We start from the raw sequence: 21,943 nt of genomic DNA on the forward strand, positions 1-21,943 counted from the left end.
AACACATGTAGTTATGATTTAAAAAAAAGTACAAAGGGCAAGTAGAACTATTAACAAATTCGGTAATCTAGATAAAGAAAGAGACAGTGGACACACATCCCAAGGAGGAACGAGAAATATTTACTTATCGGCAGGGAGTTGCGCTCTATCAAAATTACACTCCATAAATGACGATGCAAATGTTAGGAGTACCGGTAGTATTGACAGAATTGGTAGGGAAAGAAATATAAATGAATGTGTAAGAGAGAGAAAGGGGGCCAAAGACTTCTTTTTGTTACTTTGTTTGTTTAGTTGTTTGTTTTCACATTATTATAACCACACACATCATTCAATGTTAGACAAGTGCTTATTTTATCTCCTTACAGAATATAAGCTGCATTTTACAAGTAATAAAAAGTAGCTGATTGAGTAACCTGTGCGCTTTTATCTAACTAAAGCAGTTACTTTTGATGCAAGTACAGTTCACGTCAACAAGCATACATATACATTAGAGCCCAAAATTAAAGCAACAACGAAAATTTTGCAAGGTTGCGTTTATTTTGCCACAAAGCAGTACAAACAGGTGATAGCAAAGTAGAAACAACGTAAAGAATACAGAACATAAACAACTGAAACGTACATAACAACAGACGAAACTGTTCTTCTTTTTTCCAACTTAACAGATTTCCACACACATTGCGAAAACTGGTTAATATGCCCATTATGGTGTGTGACCACCTCTGGCAGCAATACAGGCCTGACAACGACGGAGCATGCTGTGAATAACATCAATGTCACGTTGAGGCACTAACGCCCATTCTGCGGAGCTGCTCTCAAATCATGGAGAGAGTTTGGTGGATGTTGACGTGATACAATCCATATCCTTAGTTTATTTATTTATTTATCGTATGGCTTTACCAGTGCAAGTGCGGTATTGACATCGTAAATTTACATAACATAACATATAAATACAAATATAAATATACACACATACATAATAATATAAACAGAACAAACACCAGTCATTATTAAACCTGAGCAAAGTTGAAATATAATCACAGCTACAATTCGTCAAAAAGTAATGTCCAAATGTGACAGCCATTTAATGGCAGCAGGGCTGGCCTCCACGAAGTCTCTCCAGTCACCACAGAATCTTCGCAGTGGGCAATCTTGCAGTAGATGTTGTAATGTTTGTTCATCAGTTTCACAGTCACACACTGGGTTATCATTGGCGCCCCATTTGTACAGCATGGATTTAGTTCTCGCGTGTCCAGTTCTCACACGGTTAAGCTGGCACGAGATTTTACGAGGAAGCTGCATTCCTGGGAGTTGTTGGCTGGGGTCCTCTATATTGCGTCGGTTAATGTCACTATTGTTCCACTACGTTTTCCAGGATTTGTGGCAGTCATAGGTATTTCCTTAGGCAAGTATTCTGTCTTCCCATACTGGCGCTCTTGATTTAAGGCGATATCGACAGCGGTCATCTAGTACTTGGTGAATCGGTAGTACTCTTGCCTTATCTGCATGATTTATTTTTTGCCATTCCTGAATTGTTGCCTGCTGTCTACGGATTTCAGGCGGAGTGATGTTTGAGAGGACATGAAGCCATTCTAGAGGTGTTGACTTTACTGTTATTGTCCTCATGGCTTGATCGATCTGGGCGTCAATCTTCTTTACATGGGCACTCCTACGCCACACAGGGGCACAGTGCTCTGCCACGGAACAGACGTGTGATATTGCTGCAACACGTAGTGTATTTGCAACCGCTCCCCATGTGGTAGCCGGCCGGAGTGGCCGTGCGGTTCTAGGGGCTATAGTCTGGAGCCGAGCGTCCGCTCGGGTCTCAGGTTCGAATCCTGCCTCGGGCATGGATGCGTGTGATGTCCTTAGGTTAGTTAGGTTTAATTAGTTCTAAGTTCTAGGCGACTGATGACCTCAGAAGTTAAGTCGCATAATGCTCAGAGCCATTTGAACCATCTGAACCCATGTGGTACTTGCTAATCTCTGGATGATGTTATTTCGGGTTTTCAATTTCTGGCTAGTTAGTTCCAGGTGTTTCTTGAAGGTAAGTGACCTGTCAAGAGTTATGCCTATATATTTGGGAAATTTGTTATGTTTAATTCGTTTTCCGCAGAAAGTAATCTTTAGTTCTCTGTCTGCTAGTCTGTTATTTAAATGGAAGGCACAGGTCTCTGTTTTATTTGGGTCTGGGCACAGTCTCCATTTTTGTAGTACTGGTTTAGTACTTCTAGGTCAGCAGTTAGAGTTCCTTCACCATCTTCTAGCCATTTGCTTTGAGTAGCTATAGCCAAGTCATCAGCGTAGCAAAACTTACTTGACTCAGTGTCTATCATGTCACTGATGTAAACATTAAAAAGCAGTGGAGCCAATACAGATCCTTGGGTGAGTCCGTTTTTCATTCTTTTTGACTTGCAGCTTTGTGACCCCAAGTTTACTTTGAAATATCGGACATCCTTAAACCAGGGAAATCTGCTGAAAACCCTGCAAACTACCGCCCAATAGCATTATTGAGCATTTGCTATAAGTTGCTGGAGAGACTGATCTACAATAGGATACACCCAACAATAGACAAACACCTGTGTCACGAACAAGCCGAATTCAGAACTAATCGAAGTTGCTGCGAACAAGTATTAGCCCTCACATCATACATGTCCTTAGTACATCCCAGACATGCTTTATGATATTGAAACTGGGAGAGCCAGTAGACGACGCCATGCATGCAGTATCTTCCGTTTCCAAGAAAACATCAACCACTCGATCTCTACGAGGTCGAGCACTATCGTCCATCAGTACGAAATCTGGGCGCAAAGCACCTCGCAACAACCGTACATGAGGTCCCAAGACCAAGTCACGATACCTGATAGCAGTTAAACGGCACAATTTCGAGTAGTCAACACAATGCCTGCTCACACCATTAGCGATCGTCCTCGATACCGGTCTCTTTCCACAATGTTCGGATCTCGAAATCGGGACTCATGTGTGAAAAGAATATTGCCCCAGTGTTCGACTGACCAAGTTGAAAGGTCTCTGTTGGATTCCTTTCATGTTTAATTTCTTAAATCTGTTGTCATTTACGGCATAAATTCCTCTTCTAAATTTACTGTGGCGTTTCTGTCTATCTGGGAGGAGACTGAGTAGTGGAACGTGTTACTTTTACACATAAACAAGAACGATCTGCCACACTACTACACTTTAAAACACAGTTTATATGTAATTCATGTCACACAGTCTCATACGGAACCTACATCAGCTTTATTTTATATACTGTAAATGATAAGATACTGTCACCCCCCTTCCCTTCTGTGTGAGAGGATGAATGAGCAAATGTATTTCTAGTTGCATGCTTGAGGGTAGCAGACAAGCCTGTCTGCTAGAGAACAGTAGGACCAACGTCGGAACAGGTAGCTACGCTTTCTAAAAGCAAAGAGGTTTCTATCCTTAGTATGGTCCTGTCCGTCTCTTGTCGTGTTGGTATAGGAAGCTGCCCCTCTGGCCACTTCCGTTTGTATTTGTGAGCCACCCTCAGAAAGGGACCAGGGCAGTCTGTCCGCGGCGAGCGTCTGAAGTGGTAAGATCTCCGGCTAAGCGCGTGTCTGCTAAGTCCGTAGGACAATGGATTTCTTAAGTTCAGCCTAACTGAAAATTTAATCACCTTTATTTCAGGTTTAGCTCTAAAATATCTAATGTTATCTTAAATTGCAGCGCGGTGTAATTCTCGTGTGAAGTTCAGAATATATTCCGGTAGTTGCTTTGTCACTACCCACGTGGGTTGAACATAAAGAAAAGTTGCTATATTGAAAAATACTGTCAAGACGAGACGTTATAATCTCACGCACATTCGCATTTAAGATTGATGAACTTAGTTAGAGTTACTGATCAACACGTGGTTCCGCTTCACTCACAAAGTAGTGACAAAGCAACTACCGCAATATATTCTGAACTTCACACGAGAATTACACTGCGTTGCAATTTAAGATAACATTAGATATTTTAGCGCTAAACCTGAAATAAAGGTGATTAAATTTTCAGTTAGGCTGAACTTAAGAAATCCATTGTCCTACGGACTTAGCAGACACGCGCTTAGCCGGAGATCTTACCACTTCAGACGCTCGCCGCGGACAGACTGCCCTGGTCCCTTTCTGAGGGTGGCTCACAAGTACAAACGGAAGTGACCAGAGAGGCAGCTCCCTATACCAACATGACAAGGGACGGACAGGACCATACTAAGAATAGAAACCTCTCTACTTTTAGAAAGCGTAGCTACCTGTTCCGACGTTGGTCCTACTGTTCTCTAGCAGACACGCTTGTCTGCTACCCTCAAGCATGCAACTAGAAATACATTTGCTCATTCATCCTCTCACACAGAATGGAAGGGGGGTGACAGTATCTTATCATATACAGTATATAAAAGAAAGCGGATGTAGGTTCCGTATGAGACTGTGTGCCATGAATTACATATTTGAATTACATATAAACTGTGTTTTAAAGTGTAGTAGTGTGACAGATCGTTCTTGTTTGTGTGTAAAAGTAACACGTTCCACTACTCAGTCTCCTCCCAGATAGTCAGAAACGCCACAGTAAATTTAGAAGAGGAATTTATGCCGTAAATGACAACAAATTTAAGAAATTAAACATGAAAGGAATCCAACAGAGACCTTTCAAAGTGGAATGTAAAATAGACGACTCCATTCCAGACATTCCCTTTAGTGAAGATGCGCCAGAGGCACACATACAACAGGTCTCCAACAATAAACGCCACCCCGTCGAAGCCTTCTCTACACCGTTTGCCTCGATACAACACGTCCAGTGGTTGCTGCGAGGTCAGATGCCAGCTGCTACACAGTACTAACGTGGTACCGTCGTGCGCTTACAGGAAGATAACGGTCCTCTCTTTCTGATGGTCTTCGGCTTACAGTTTCGATCTCCATAAACTATCACCACTTTAGAGAAACGACAGAACGATTCACATTAGCCGGCCACTGTGACCGAGCGGTTCTAGGCGCTTCAGTCCGGAACCGCGCTGCTGCTACGGTCGCAGGTTCGAAACATGCCTTGGACATGGATGTGTGTGATGTCCTTAGGTAAGTTAGGTTTAAGTAGTTCTAAGTCTAGGGGACTGATGGCCTCAGATGTTAAGTCCCATACTGCTTATAGCCATTTGAACCATTTTTGATTCATGTTAAGCCATCGACTCATGTGAGTTTGCGACTGTCCTTTTTATTTATTTATTATCATCCCAATGATCACATTTGTGATATAGGATTTGCCAGGGTACATTTTAAGAACTATATAATATATTTACAAAATTTGTATCTGTGCTGAATTTATATTATCTATCTTATGTTTAATACAATATACAACTAATAAGTGTTTTTATAACATAATTTCTTATGTACTGATATAATTTCATTTGCCACATTAACTTAAACATATATTGTTATACAGTTGCGCAGAGATATTCACTTATGCTGTAATAACATTTGTCAAGCATGTGGTTCTTTATAACAGTTTTAAATTTATCATTTTCCAGCTCTTTGATATGTTTTGGTAGTGCATTAAAAAGTTTGATGCCTTGATTACATACATGTTTCTGACTTCGGGTCCTTGTTACAGCTTGTATGTGGAGATCTTTACATTGCCGTGTATCATAATTATGGAAGTCTGTATTGGTTTTCATTTTATCCTGATTTCTTTAGATCACCAACAGACATTTCAGAATGTATAATGATGGAATTGTTAAAATTTTCAATGCTTTAAAAAGGGGCCTACAATTTGTTTGAGGTGGGCTGTGGGTCATTATCCGAATAGCACGTTTCTGTAATTTGAAAATCTCATTTAGACGACAATTTGTTTTTCCCCAGAATACTATCCCATAGGATGCAATGGACTGAAAATAGCCAAAATATACTAATCTGGTACAGTCGTTACTACAGACTCTTGAAATTATTCTAAGCACAAAACATACTGAATTTAGTTTTAGTGCTAAGCTCACCACATGGTCCTTCCAGTTAATCTTCTCATCAATGTGCATACCCAGGAATTTTGCACACTGTACTCTTTCAAGTTGTTTGCCCTCCATGGTGGGATTTAGGTCGTCCTGTTCACTTATTTTTCCATAGTGCACATAATTAGTTTTTTGCATTCAGTGTTAGCTTGTTAGTACTAAACCATTTTTGTATATCTTGTAGGACATTGTCCACAGTACTGTGCAATGGCAGCTTCATATCACCAACTATTAAACTAGTATCATCAGCAAATAACATGATTCTAGCTTTTCTCTCTGACACCTGAATATCATTAATGTAAATGAGGACCAGCAAGGGGCCTAATACACTTCCTTGGGGTACTCCTGCTGTGACCTCCCGTGGATCTGATTTTAGTTTAATTTTTTGATTAATATTTGGTTCTGTAATTTCAACCACCTGCACCCTCTTTTCCAGATAAGACTCAAACCACTTTTTTACCGGTCCTCTGATACCTATAGCTTCAAGCTTTTCCAAAAGTATGCTGTGGTCAACAGTGTCAAAGGCTTTTGACAAATCTAGATGTATCCCAACCTTACTTTTTCCCTCTTCCGATTTAGTGTATATTTCTTTTGTGTATTCCAGTACAGCTGTTTCGGTACTTCTCCCACCTTGAAATCCATCCTGATTACTGTTTATCAGATTGTGCATATTAAGATAATGTGTGACTCTATATTTCATTAGTATCTCTAAGACCTTAGAGAAAGTTGGGAGAAGTGAGACAGGTCTGTAGTTTTCTATTTTAAGTTTATCACCCTTTTTCAACAGGGGAATGACTTTAGAAATTTTCAATTTTTGTGGAAACATGCCCTCAGCCATTGACAAGTTTGCTATGTGCGCCAATGGTTTCGCTATTTGATTAGCTGTTTTCTTTACTAAGCTGACATCTTGGACTTGAGACTTTTAATCACTTTTAAAACTTCCTTTTCGTTTGTTGGAACTGCCATCATATTGCTGGCTGCCTTGGGTGCTTCCATCTTAATCTGCTCCCCAAAATTCCTACTTATTGTCTGGGGTACATTCAAAAAGTAATTATTTATATAATTAGGCATGGCATATTTATCTACCATTTTATTCTCCTCATCTTTTAGAATAATTTCGTTGTCTTTGATAGGTACCCCGGTTTCTTTTCTCACAATTTCCCATGCTATTTTAGTTTTATTTCTGGACTGTTTTATTTCCATATTATTACTTAATAACTTTGCATTTGCAATTGCTCTGCGGTATATTTTCCTATACCTCTTTACTTATTCTATAAAATCAGTATCTGTACACTCCCTAACTCTGAATTCAGTTTTTTCATGTTTTCACATGATTTCTTAATGCCAAGAGTCATCCAAGAACTTGACTTTATTTGTCCAGTAGACTTGATTCTGGTCAGTTTCTTTGGAAAACACATCTCAAAGTTCAACATATAAATCGATGCAAATACACTATATGCCTCATCTGAACTTGACTGCTTCATAACATCTAACCAATTTTCATTTTCTAAGATACTTATGAACTGATGACAGCTGTCCACAGAGAAGTTTCTTTTGTAAATATTATTTACACCTTTATCTTCCTTTGGCCTTAAAGGGATTTCAATGGTGAGAGCATTGTGGTCAGACAATCCTAAATCTTTGTTTGTTACCTCTATGTCAGTTGCTGACGTATTTGAGAAAATGTTATCTATGAGGCTATTGGAGGTGTTTGTTATTCTAGTTGAATTGTTTATGTGTGGTGACATGTTGAAACTCTTTAATATGTCCAAAAATTGCCTTTTTTGTTGACTTTCAACTAGAAGATTAATATTGAAATCACCACAAAGAATAATCACAGTTTAATAATCACAGTTTCTGTTCTTCCTTCGGCCCTCCATCGCAGAGACTCTGGTAGGCGTCTTCTCTGTGCCATACTGCATCGTCTGTCACTGTATATGCAGCGACTGTGGATGTGGGGCTACTCGGCGAACACTACTCTGTTTGACAGATGACCTCCCGCCATCGCTGGCGTGGTCTCCCGTTGACCGAAATGCCATCTTCCGTGCAGAGTACGATCGTACGGACATCTCTTGAGCGTTTTTATGATTATTAGTGAATTAGGCACAGGGCGGGGAAACAGCAGTTTGTTGTTTGAAATTTGGTCACCACATTTATGTAATGGCTCTGAGCACTATGCGACTTAACTTCTGAGGTCATCAGTCACCTAGAACTTAGAACTAATTAAACCTAACTAACCTAAGGACATCACACACATCTATGCCCGAGGCAGGATTCGAACCTGCGGTCGTAGCGGTCGCTCGGCTCCAGACTGTAGCGCCTAGAACCGCACGGCCACTCTGGCCGGCCCACATTTATGTATATAGTTGTTATTTTGTACTCAGTAGAACGTTCTTCATCACGATCAAAGGCAAGAGCTTCTTATTATTACTGATAAATGCGAAAGTTACTTATGAATGACAGGCACATATAAGTTCAACGAAGTATTGAAGTGAAGTTTGTAATAATTTTTATGATTGTTTTTAATTTACCTTTTTGCTGAGGAAATGCGTTGTCTAACACTATGTGGTAAATATGTATTGTTTCCTCTATTTTTACTAAAACCTCCCTCTGTTTCACGTCACAAATCAAGAATGTTCGAATAAATCCTGAATTAAATATTGACAGTTTCAGTTTTGCTCTAAATACTGTTTACTCTTAAATAAGAGACAGGACGATAAGAGTGTATAAAAAATAATTTCATAGGGCTATTTGACCCTTTATACATCTTCACTCAGTTTCTAGACCGTTCTCCACATTCGGTTTTTAGGAGAATTTGGTAAGAAACTGATCATGTACGTAAAGAAAGCGATCCTTAGGAGGTAACGCCCGATAGATATGCAGCATACTCAACGCACAGGTAACACGGGTCCGGCCTTTAACTGACTAAAGTTATTAGGAAAACTGTCGTATTCTATGGTAGCCTACGATAAAGCATATAAAAGAACTACGGCCAAAGGAGTAGTTTTCCAGGATAGGATACGTACATATCTAGTAGAACAGTTCTTGATGTGAGCGGCCATAACTGTAGGCCTGTTATTGCTGTGTGTGCAATAGGATCGGGCCTTGTAAAGCACTGCCGTGCTCAAACAAATCGTCAGGTCACGGAGAGCTGTAGTTTTCTGTAGCTTAATTGAGGAACACTTAAATCGCTCTCAGACGCTACTCTCCGGAATGTCGCTGTCGGACTTCCGTAAGCAGCTCAGCGCCGCGTTTGCTGAGTAGTACCTGTGTGCCCTGGCCGCTTGCTGAACGTTGCGTCATGACCTGCGGCTCAGGTAAACAAGGCACGCTCACTGCTCCATTGGGCGGCGTGAGGGGGAAGAGGGGGGCAGCAGAGGGGCGGCAAGTGCCGCGGGAGGGTCGGAGGGGGGGGGGGGCTGCGGCAGTGGGTGGGGGTACGCCCCCTCCTTCTCAGCGGGAGGCAGCGCCGGGGCGCTGCAGTTGACCAGGCAGTTTGCTTTGTGTACGCGTGTCGGTGCTAAGCGCCAGTGTCGGTTCAAAAAAGCTTACACCAGTGTTGTACGCAGTCGGTGAATCCCTTCACGCTATTTGGAATACGTCAATGAACTTACCGTGACGAACAAAGCGACGCAGCAAGTAAGTAACGTCAGAACTCGTTTTTGTACATAATTCGACTATCGAGTTTACATTTACGGACTCGGTTTGCATTTAGCCATGTAAATTCCATCGCGCGGTGAAGTGTATTGTGTGATGTCTTGGGGAAGAAATCGTGCAAGTGGATTTCCCTCAGCGAGTTAAAAAAATGACCATATGCAGCGAGTTGGTCGCGTGCGTGGTATTTCTCGCAGGTGGAGAGGCGGCAGTATGGGTGACTCTCCGAAGCTGCAGCCAGCCGGTGGCTGGGTGGGCCACTTAACGGACCACCGGCCGTTGAAAACGCCTTCTCGTCTGTTTGTGTATAGCTGTAGCGAGCCAGAACCTCAGTGCACAGCTGAGCCAAGCGGTTTCCTGCCGTCTGCACGCTCTTTAAATGTCACGACAGCAGCAGCTGCAGTTTCACAAGATCCTTGGCGTCATCGCTTTATCCAGTTCGCAACAGTCCTCGTTCACCGGCGTCAAATTCAGGAATGGGTCTACATGGACGAAAAAACTGGATTAGCCCAACGATGTTCTGTGTTGTGAAGCATTTAAAGACAATCATAATTGTCAACAAAAACTGCTGCATGGATATATTTTTTATCATCGATACAACTTTCGAACAAAAGGCCATCTTCAATCGGTACATAGATTTACAGAAACAAACCATTTCTGTTGATTTCACTGTGAGGATTCGAAAAGTATTATTATGTAAAAGAAAACCATTCTGTTGCTAATATTTCTCACTGATTATTTTGGCGACCTGGGTTTCTTTAGATAGAGTAGCATGGAGAGCTGCATCAAGCCAGTCTCAGGGCTGAAGACCACAACAACAACGGGTTTCTTTAAGCTAACCGGCAGGTTAAAACTATATGCTTTTCACAGCAAAAGCTAACAGACCGATACAAAGGTCGTAAAAAAAAAAAAAAAAAAAAAAAAACAAGTGGCAAGAAAGTGTGTTTTTCTCACGGAAATATAGTGGTTACTCTTATTGGGAGGGTTACATAAATAAGTTCTCGGTGTCAAAAATATGCACTGAAGTTGTTATTGTCTCAAAGGCCCACAAGGAAGGTCCCTTGCCGTCAAAAAGCTTCTTGGTGATTAATACTGAACAGCGTCACAGGTCACATTACAATTTTAATTGTTACTTATTACACAAGGCGTACGGGGGAGTGGTCTGCGACATCAGGGGGTTGTGTATGTGTGAACAACGACTGCGTGCCACAGTTAACAATCACGTTAAGTCATGGTTTCTGCCATTAATTTAGACATTAGACACGTTACTTCCAAATAGACGTTATATACCGATAAGGTCGACTTTTTGCGTATTGGAGAACGCAGCGATCACTTTATGAACTGTCACATACTAAGTGTATCGCGCTATCTTCATTGGCTTTATTATTTCTACTTCATAAGAGATGTAGAGTGTAGTCGTTTAATTTTTGCATGTGAATGCCTGGTTATGGGACGCCATTCCGTAAACACATAGTTTAATAAAAATTAATTAAAACACTAATACAACAGTCGTGTTGTTCTTAAAAGCTAGCGCGTTATAGTGCTTGTGGTACTGTAACGGTTACAAAGAAGGCAACACAGCGGAGTTTTATGTAGTAGTGGGTTAATTAAACCGGCGTGGTGTTTATTTATTTCTTAAAAAGAATTTCATACCTCTTACGTGAGGCACATTCTTTTGTGGAATATAGTTTTCCTGTAGAGTGATTTATTTATGACTCAGGACTGTCACAGAATTGTGAAAATGCTCTCCAGTGTTTCAACATGCAACGACAAAGCATGCGTAAAGTTTATATTCTCCAGTGCGTTCCAGCTATGCACGAAGTAAGTTCCATTCTAATTAACTCTCTTGCTAGGAATGCGGTGCTCAAATTATTTAGTTTTGTCTTGGTTTTTTGGGAGATGATTTCACAGATTGGAAGAACTGCCATTTACTATATGTGACGTTAAAACTGCGTACCAGATCAGGGTGGAAGCCAATCATATATCTTTCTCGGACGTTCCTTTATCAATTGAGCAAAGCAGCTACACTAACGAGGCCGATTCAGAACATTTACTTCAAAAATTGGTTCCTTTCAATTCCTTTTTAATTGGTGATGCGTTGTATAAGAAGAAACGTTACCAGGTTCGCGTCTCGTTCCGGCAAAGTAGTTTTCACCTAGGGACACAGACAATCAACACTGCATGTAGCATACAGGAGTGAAAGAATTCCTTCTCAATTGCCGTACAGATGGGAAATGGTCTTTATGTGTTAACAGGATGACTGGCTGACCTGTGTTTTTTGTAAGGGGTGTGCCAGTTACATTTGTCTGTGTCGTTGTTTTAGCTCTTATGTCATGTTTCAATCCCTGGTCGACCACCTGTCACCCTTTTTCCGTTGTGCTTGGGCGTGTGTGATTAGGTGATAGTATGAGTCAATGCGAGTCAGCTGGGAGTGAGTGCATAAGAGTCGTTTTTTTAGATTTCATTCTCACTGTGTGCAACGATTTTAGCGATTTTATCCATATTAGTTTCTTTTAACATGTGTCAGGCCACTGATAACCTCGCCGTTTTGCGCTCGTCAAGTCAAAACACGCACACATACACAAACACTCCCTTTTTTAAGGGGATGTTGATTCACGATGTCTCATATACAGTCGTCTCTCGATAATTTGAAATTCAAGGAACCCCAGAGAAAGTTCTAATAATTGAAAGTTCAATTTCATTGAAGTATGATTAAGATGTAATCAGGAAAAAATCAAGATAAAGTGTATCGTTTGTAAACAAACTAAAAACATACCACTGCAATTTCAATAACATTCGTATTTCTTTACAAAGCAGAAAGTAACAACTTAAATTGAAACCTAAAGGAAATTTGTCTTTTATACGTGTAGTTAATTTTTACTTATTTTAGATATGAAATGAAAGATAAGTACAAACTTCCAAAAATACGTAACAAAACTTCAGTTTTATTCTGCACAGAATTCGACGATATTTTCCTACTTCAGTAGCTTCCAGCGTATTTAGCCAATCACTTTTCTATTGTGACCAATGCCAGTAATACATCGTCATCATTATGTACATCTAACCATGTACACGCGAAACGTTTATAATGACGGCTTTGCTCTTTTTGAATCACAGATGGAATCGGCTCTGCTTGTTTCGCTTTTTGATTGTCTTCGATTTTTGCCACTCAGAACAGTTAAACTTCAACGATGGTCAGAGCATCGCAAACTGCACATGATCATCAAACCGTACGTAATCACCAAATGTCACGTTTACTCCTAATTCATCAAACTGGCTATGTGGTGGTCAAACACTTGTGCTTCTTTGAAGGTACTTTTACAACTGATGTCCCGTAACACATTACTCAGTGTAGACAGAGGAGTATCGAGAGGAAATCGTCGAAACAATATTACCGAAACAATCGAATTACGGAGTTTTTGACCCCCGCTAACTTCGATTTATAAGAGTGTTTGCGGGCGATCTGACTCGACAATCGCTTCGATTTATCGAGTGTGCCGAAACACATAGGATTTCTTCGATCTATATAGATCTTTGCAAAGGACTGAACAATTAGATCGATTTATACCGGTGCGAATTATTAGTCTCTTCCCGTTTCAGTGTTTTAGTTTTCATGCTAGTGTTAAAATCACTGCCATTTGAAAAAAAAACTTTCTGTAGAATTCAGCGTATGCCAGGATTATCTTAACCTTTTGCTTTACTGTAAAACAAGCGTCTTAGCAAAACGGTGGTTCGGTAACGAAGATCTACTCGGAAACCAAGCAATTCGTGGAGGTATTGGGACACTGTATTCGTAAAATTGTATCCTGGAGCTGCAGAAGGTAAAGCAGCCAGGAAGGTCGTTGACGTAATCAGAAATGATATCATGGGCTTATTGCATTCTCACAGTCGTTTGCTCTTTTCTTTTATTATGATGGATTATATCAAATAATGTATCTCCTCACTTCACACTTACAGTTAGGCTAGAGGCAATCTGTTTGCGAATTGGAGATAAGATAACCATCGCAAAAACCCAAAACGCCATTATTTACTATCAATCCTCGGTCAACATGTCCACTGCATCCATTGTGACATCTGGTTTTTAACGTTTCTTGCATACCGTCAATGTGAATGTAGTACAGACTCTTTTTCCCTCGTACAATGTACGAATTTCCCTCCCATCATACAAGTACACTTATCTCAAAGTTTGTAGCATAAGTTCAAACATTTTTAGCAAAGTTTATCGGTGGCAGCATTTTACATAGTTTGTTGCACGGTACCGGTATATATAAATAATATGCAACGAAATGCTAGTCGAAGATTTGTCTATTATCTAATACAGCTTGTCTTAATTTTTCTTTCAGCTTTAGTTTTCGTTAAAAGAAGTGCGTTAAATATGTCGCGAACGCACAAATCGGTCTCTGTTGCAGATCAGTCTGCTATTACAACTTATTCTTCATCCATTTTCGTCGAGTTCGCAATATCACAACCTAATCATTATCTTCCGACCCATCCTAGATTCGGGCTGTCACTATGTCACTATCCAAGTTTATCTCACAGAATTTGTTATTTAAATGTCTTCAAAATCTGAAAAGCTGCAATAAGCATTACTCCAAAAGCGCAGTTATTTTTGTTGGTTTTGAAAATTCTGAATGAAGTGTGTTTTCGCATTAGAAAATTTGGATTACACACAGAAAACTTGTAACTTCCTATGAGCGGATAGTTACTTGTTTTAAATTACAACTTCAAATTATAATAGTAGCCCTTTCTACGCAAATAAAAAAGTTCAAATTAATGAAACACAATCTTGTGGTATCCTTTTGTACATGGGTAGTCGTTTTGTAAAGTTTGTGTCTCTACATTGCACAGATGATGAACTAATTCAGGAGAAAGCTATTTTAGCTAGTTAGTGCCTTAAATATGAATTTCATAAACTTACAATCACCCAACAACTACTTCGAAGCCTATATTCGATTGGCTTGATAGATTAGGCCCTAATGCATATGATCCGTTAGTCGGAGTTTCCGTATTTCGTACATGTAATTCACAGTTTATTTCAAATTTAAATACAAATTTAACCACATGATACATACTATTTATACAAACTTGTTTCATAATGTTTTTCTCTTAATTCTATTCTCCGAAACTTGTCGATTACAAACATTTCCAACTAATTTTGGAATTTTTCCTCGTTTAATGTATCGTATGTATAGTAAATGGTGTATTAAACCACACGAAGATTGGTTCTAAATTGAATTTATCAGACCATGTCTTCTTATATCGAATGTCACGCAATAACTCGTTTGAGACTGGGGTATCTGTATGTATGTGTTACAGATGTTGCCCATCAACATGGTTTACAAATGTTCGTTTTTTGCTTTGTAATGACAAAATATAATTATTTACCTTCAAAACCGCAGATGCACCGGCCGCGATATGTCCGTCAAACATTGTTGCGTTGACTGTACACGAATTCAACTAAACATTGCCTCCAGTACACGGGCGCCATCCCGTAAATATTCTTGGTTAGTACGAATGTGTGGATGAAGAGTAACAACATTAGTCGCTTCAGAGACGGCCTTGATTCTGCGGTGGTCATTCTTCGACATGTATCGACAACAATTGATTTTGTTTTCTTTGTTTATTCAAACGACAAAAAGGGGTGAAATATAATGTACATCAAAGATGCACAGCATCCAAACTTCAGAGCTTTCCATTTGTCTTGATTCTTTCGTATCAAACAACAACAATCACGTACCGGTGGTGTCATTTGTCGAAAGCCAATTCGCAACGTAAATTCATTCCCTTAAGTACGTGTGCATCACTCTTTAACATGTCGTTCGCTTCATAGACAGGTTATCACTACCGTCCAGTGTAAAAAGGAATAATTACTTTAGTTACTTTCGAACATGTTTTTCCAAAACTGTTGTCACTTCCATAATTTAAATATAGATGTAGCTAAATTTTTATTATCTAGTAATGAAGTACGATTCCCAGCATCTATTCGTAACTGACATAAAAGAAATCGCTCTCAATGAAAGATTTCAAAGAACGATCTCCAGTAATATAGCTATACACATATTTGTAAACTAGTCTCAATATAAACAATTCACATTCAACTTTGATGAAGTCTCATCTGATCCATCACTCTATTTGTGATGTTGCGGTCACAACGTTGCTTGTAAAATTTTTGGAGGGTTAACGGCTTTTCGTAATTGAATCAGCATTATTCACGGCCACCAACGACGATGCTAACAGATAGATTAAGTTTTCACAGGTTAACGTACCAATTAGAGAGCTGTATTAGAGCCGTGGTAATCAGTTATGAGAATGACAAAATGAGGAAATGTTTCAAATTGAGGTACGACGGAAATGTTCATTGTTTAACATACTGTATGAAGAAATAAGCAGAGTTCATAGCGCTTTCCTCGAAGTATTGTGTTAAGGTTGGTAGACCGTGGCACTCTGTTTAAGGATATTATGTAAAGTTTTTATTTATTTTTTTTTTAAGTGCAAGCTTCACTGTTTTGTTTCACCAGCAGTGTTACAAATGTGTTCAGCTGTCTGTCTCGTAAGGTAGCCTAGGTGGCCTACCCTAGACGGCGTCGTATACGTACTGCCTTCTTATCTGCTTGTGGCGCAGTGAATACAGCGTCTTGACACCGTTTATTACTGTCTCGTAAATTCATCTCCTTCGCCTCCGAGATTACCTCTCACTGATGTTTCTTCCCCATAATCCGCTGAGAAAATCTTACTCTGATATAAATACGGCAATACTATGGCATTGATAAAAAGTTTTCGCACGATTAATTCATCATCGTCAACAATAACACACATCATGTTTCAGTGGCATTAAGTCTAGAGGAAAAATAAGGTTGAGATTGTTTCTTTAAGATGACGCGATACTATTAGCTAAGCAGTACTAACGCTCGAGGCACCTCTTGGTAACTTGTATCCTTTTTTTAGTACAGTTTGTTTTCTCTATACTCCGCTCTCTAGCCTCACCACATCGCGTACTTTATCAAGAGTTTTTTTTTCGCAAACATGAATTTGATGAAACTTACGCTGCCCAGTCACGTTAATGTGAACACCTGTGAAATGCCTGAATAATCACCCTTTGCAGTGCGGACCGCTGCGAGACGTGCAAGAAGAGTGACAATGAAGTTCTGCAATAAATCGACAGGGATGTGGAGTTATGCCTACCCAGAGCCGTGACCAGTTACGCTATGTTTCTATGTTGAGTACCCAAGATCCCACAGATTCTCGATTGGGTTTAAATCAGGGGAATTTGCTGGTGAGGGGAGTACGGTAAAACTCATTCTGGTGCTCTTCGAACCACGCATTTACATTGCGAGCTGTGTGACTCGTTGCATTGTTCTGCTGGTAGATGCCATCGCGCTGAGGAAAAACAATCTGCTTTGCAGGGGTCGACATGGTCCCTGCGGATAAATGCATAGTTGTGTTGATTCATTGTGCCTTTCAGAATGACGAGATCTCCGAGGGAATGCCACGAAAACATTTCCCAAACGGTAACCGCTCCCTCCTACGTCCTGGACCCTTGTGACTATTGTGACATGGTGTTTGCTTTCAGACGTTTCACACTGACTCGCGTGATTCATTTGGACATCTGCCGTAACTCAGAGTGCGTCGAGTTGGGGTACTGGTGGGTAAATACCAGCCTTCGTTGCCGACGAACAGCAGTCAGCATGGGTACATGAACCAGATGCCTGCTGTGGAGACCCATATGCTGCAATTTCCTTGAAAGGTCGTTGAGGAGACACTGTTAGTATCATCTTGGTTCATCTGGGCAGTCAGTTCCTTAAAAGATGCACGTCTGTTCGCCCGTACACATTTCCGTAGCCGTCGTTCACACCTGTCATCTATGATGGCCCGTGGTGTATCACAGTTGCCACCGCCCCGGTTTTGGATAGGGTCATTTTGTCACGCTCAGTATTCTCTAGCCACGGCTGCACGCGAACAGTTTACAAAGCTAGTCATTTCGGAGATGCTTCCAACCTTGGCCCGAAAGCCAATGATGCGCCCTTTGGGACATCAGACGCACAGGTGCGTTCGCGTATTACGATTACGACTGCACTTTTTCCCGCGTCCTTAGGACACGCTTTATATACCCTCCACTGCTAGTGCTGCCACCTGCCGTCTGTCAGTGGTTAGTGCACGATGACGTCGAACATAGGCGGTGGTCACATTAACGTGACCGGACCGTGTATATTTAATATCCAGTGGCGGAGAATTTCAATGCAGCAAAATTCTGAACTTTGAATCGATCGATGAAAGACAACAATTACTTCATGAAGAACTCAAAAGCGAAAATAAAGAACAGGTTTAAGATAGAGAATGTGGGGGTTATCCTCTTGAACGCAGGTCAAATACCAGCTGTGATTGCAAAGAAGATTAATAAGAACCTACACTACTGGCCATTAAAATTGCTACACCACGAAGATGACGTGCCACAGACGCGAAATTTAACCGACAGGAAGAAGATGCTGTGATATGCAAATGATTAGCTTTTCAGAGGATTCACACAAGGTTGGCGCCGGTGGCGATACCTACAACGTGCTGACATGAGGAAAGTTTCCAACCGATTTCTCATACACAAACAGCAGTTGACCGACGTTGCCTAGTGAAACGTTGTTGTGATGCCTCGTGTAAGGAGGAGAAATGCGTACCATCACGTTTCCGACTTTGATAAAGGCCGGATTGTAACCTATCGCGATTGCGGTTTATCGTATCGCGACACTGCTGCTCGCGTTGGTCGAGATCCAATGACTGTTAGCAAAATATGGAATCAGTGGGTTCAGGAGGGTAATACGGAACGCCGTGCTGGATTCCAACGGCCTCGTATCACTAGCAGTCGAGATGACAGGCATCTTATACGCATGGCTGTAACGGACCGTGCAGCCACGTTTCGATCCCTGAGTCAACAGATCGGGACGTTTGCAAGACAACAACCATCTCACGAACAGTTCGACGACGTTTGCAGCAGCGTGGACTATCAGCTCGGAGACCATGGCTGCATCACAGACAGGAGCGCCTGCGTCGGTGTACTCAACGACGAACCTGGGTGCACGAATGGCAAAACGTCATTTTTTCGGATGAATCCAGGTTCTGTTTACAGCATCATGATGGTCGCATCCGTGTTTGCCGATATCGCGGTGAACGCTCATTGGAAACGTGTATTCGTCATCGCCATACTGGCGTATCACCTGGCGTGATGGTATAGGGTGCCATTGGTTACACGTCTCGGTCACCTCTTGTTCGCATTGACGGCACTTTGAACAGTGGACTTTACATTTCAGATGTGTTACGACCCGTGGCTCTACCCTTCATTCGATCCCTGGGAGACCCTACATTTCAGCAGGATAATGCACGACCGCATGTTGCAGGTCCTGTACGGGCCTTTCTGGATACAGAACATATTCGACTGCTGCCCTGGCCAGCACATTCTCCAGATCTCTCACCAATTGAAAACGTCTGGTCAATGGTGGCCGAGTAACTGCCTCATCACAATAAGCCAGTCACTACTCTTGATGAACTGTGGTATCGTGTTGAAGCTGCACGAGCAGCTGTACCTGTACACGCCATCCAAGCTCTGTTTGACTCAATGCCGAGGCGCGTATCAAGGCCGTTATTACGGCCAGAGGTGGTTGTTCTGGGTACTGATTTCTCAGGATCTATGCACCCAAATTGCGTGAAAATGTAATCACATGTCAGTTCTAGTATAATATATTTGTCCAATGAAGACCCGTTTATCATCTGCATTTCTTCTTGGTGTAGCAATTTTAATGGCCAGTAGTGTATATAGGTTCAACAAAATTTGTTTCCATACTTATTGCAGAAGTGGAATATTTTGTAGTCGTTGTAATTTAAATTTAGACGGTGATTACAGTGTCGAGTGGCATTATGTTGAACAATAAGGGTGAGATATCATATTCTTCCTCTTGCGTTACGACTTCTGTTGGACCGTAGGTAGCCCCTGCTTGGAATGCATTTTTCTCCTCCGAGAACATCTTTACCAGTTTTCTTCTCTCCCGCTCTTCTTCCGAGATCTTCAGTAACCTCTTCTCTTGTCTGCTTCGATGGTGACTATACTTTTGCAGTATCCTTCTCTGTCGTCGACGTCCGGCACATTGGCCAGTGTGTACCTGGTTCTCCTTTTTTTCTCTCCTTCCACATTCATCCCCAGTTCTAACCTATCCCTCTGGATGTCAATAATCTGTTTGGTTCCTCTTGTTTTCCCTGTTGTTTTACATCTCTTTTCGTCATTCTGTCCACATCCATCCCGATTACATGTATGGTTTCTCATGATATAGTCCCTATGTTCCGGTACAGTTCTTCTCTAGGTCTTCACATCCATCTCTTACCACATTTCCTCAGCATTTTTCAGTTTTCTTTCTCTAGTTATTCTGCACCATTTCTCCCTAGTGTTATCATCTCAGCTGCATATACTACCGCATTCCTCCGAGATTGTCATGATCTTTGCGTCTGTAGATATATTCTTTTTATTGTGGACAGGGTGTTTCAAAAATATTTTTACAAACGTTGGAGACGAGAAAAATGTTCATATTAACACATGTCTGAAAATCCTTCGGTTTTGGGTTATAAATATAAGTTTACAATTTAGATGATTGGAGCTCATCAACATACAAACTCACAATAAATGCTCGAAATGGCCTCCTCTTCCAGAGACAATAATCCAAAGGACAGAAGCCGGGGGAACGTGTCGGCCATAGAACTGGTCGTTTTCTACCTGTTCATCTGTTATGGTAGATACCAGCCAGTCATCTCGAACATTCAGACTGAAATGTGCTGGAGCTCCGTCGTGCATAACCCATATGTTTCTTCTTATATACAGGGACACATCTTGCAGCCTAGTAGGTCTTGAAGAGTGTTTTGAATATTGACCCTGTAGACAGAAAATGTAAGACTTGGTGCAAAAACGTATGGCTCTAGCAGACAGTCATCTACAATTCCAGCCCATATATTAACCCTAAGCTGATGCTGATGTATAAATTTGTTATTCCATCTCTTCCAAACGTTGCTCCGTCTGTAAAGTAAACTGAAGAGACCAAGAAAGGATCGGCAGTCTGTGCAACAAACCATCGGTAAAAGCTCTCCCATGGTTGGTGATGGGCAAGTGTAAGGCCTCGTTGAAGATGATACGGATACATAAGTTCCTCGTGAAGTATCTTCCATGCTGAATTTTGCGATGTAACACATGTCAAGATCACTTACCTTGCGCTGATACCTGGCTCTTCTTCGACATCCTGTAGTTCGTGCTTATCCTGGTCAGGCGTACGAGCAACACGTAGTCTTCGTGATCAATAGTCTGTGCTACTACGGGTTCTGTCTCGCTAACATGACGATACACAGCACAAAGATCGGGTGACTTGGTTGTCTTCGATCTGGGAACGCCGTCTGATATAGCTTTGCAGCCTCGTGTCCACTACCATTCGCGCAGCCGTACATAAAAATTATGTGTGCCTGCTCAAGAAAAGGACTTCCTGCCATGTCTGAACGGAGCACTCTCGCCTTCAGCACTACCTGTAGTAGATGTACACAGTGGGTGCGTTGAAGATAGACGAATGGGGAGTGTAAGCAAGTCTCCCTGGAAACGCAGAGCCGTCTATGATACGAGTACAATGAGTCAGACGGGTGTATAGATAAAAGAAGTTTTTGGGTTGTGTTGGGTTGAACGTCAGATTTAATTAATAACCTGAAAACGAAGGAGTTTCAGTCATAGGCTCGCACGAACTTTTTTCTTGTTTTGGGATAGGGAAAGTGTCCCCAAAGTTTCTAAAAGTATTTTTGAAGCATCCTGTGTATCTCTTGATCATATAGATGGCGTGATCATCCTCTCTGCTATTCTGTCATTGCTCCTCTATCTTCCTGCGATATATTCTCCCAAATATTTTCAATTCATCCGTCTTTTGCTCAGTATCTTCTAGTGTTTTCCAATACCCGGTTTTAATCAGTGCCTTTGTCTCCTGCTCAGTTGAACCCTTCTGACCATCTTACTTAGGTTTTCAAGTTCTATCTTTGCGTCTTCTACCGTTTCACGTATTATCGTTATGACGCCGACAAAGGCTAGACGTTCCTCTTGGCCTCTGTTGTTCTTTTTGTTTCCCACGTGCCGTCTTTGTTAATCCCATTTTCTTGGTTATTGCTCTCCACTGTCAGATCACTTCGTCCAGTTCTACGTTGAACAAAATGAGGTGACAGAACATCCCTTGTTTGATGCTGCTCTTGATCTAAAGCTCCTTTGATACTGCTCCTCTGAATGTCCCA

The 21,943-nt window shown here is 41.2% G+C and overlaps 1 protein-coding gene across 1 annotated transcript in view; it reads left to right on the forward strand.

Moving 5' to 3' along the window:
• The first annotated feature begins 9,478 nt into the window (after positions 1–9,478).
• Positions 9,479–21,943, forward strand: part of LOC124772716 (rho GTPase-activating protein conundrum) — a 220,739-nt gene continuing 208,274 nt past the window's right edge. The window contains exon 1 of the mRNA XM_047249343.1: positions 9,479–9,643. The gene's annotated coding sequence lies outside the window, so the exon portion shown is untranslated. The remainder of the gene's footprint in view (positions 9,644–21,943) is intronic.

Source organism: Schistocerca piceifrons, chromosome 2, assembly GCF_021461385.2.
Source record: "Schistocerca piceifrons isolate TAMUIC-IGC-003096 chromosome 2, iqSchPice1.1, whole genome shotgun sequence".
In the NCBI taxonomy this organism is placed as follows: Eukaryota; Metazoa; Arthropoda; class Insecta; order Orthoptera; family Acrididae; genus Schistocerca; species Schistocerca piceifrons.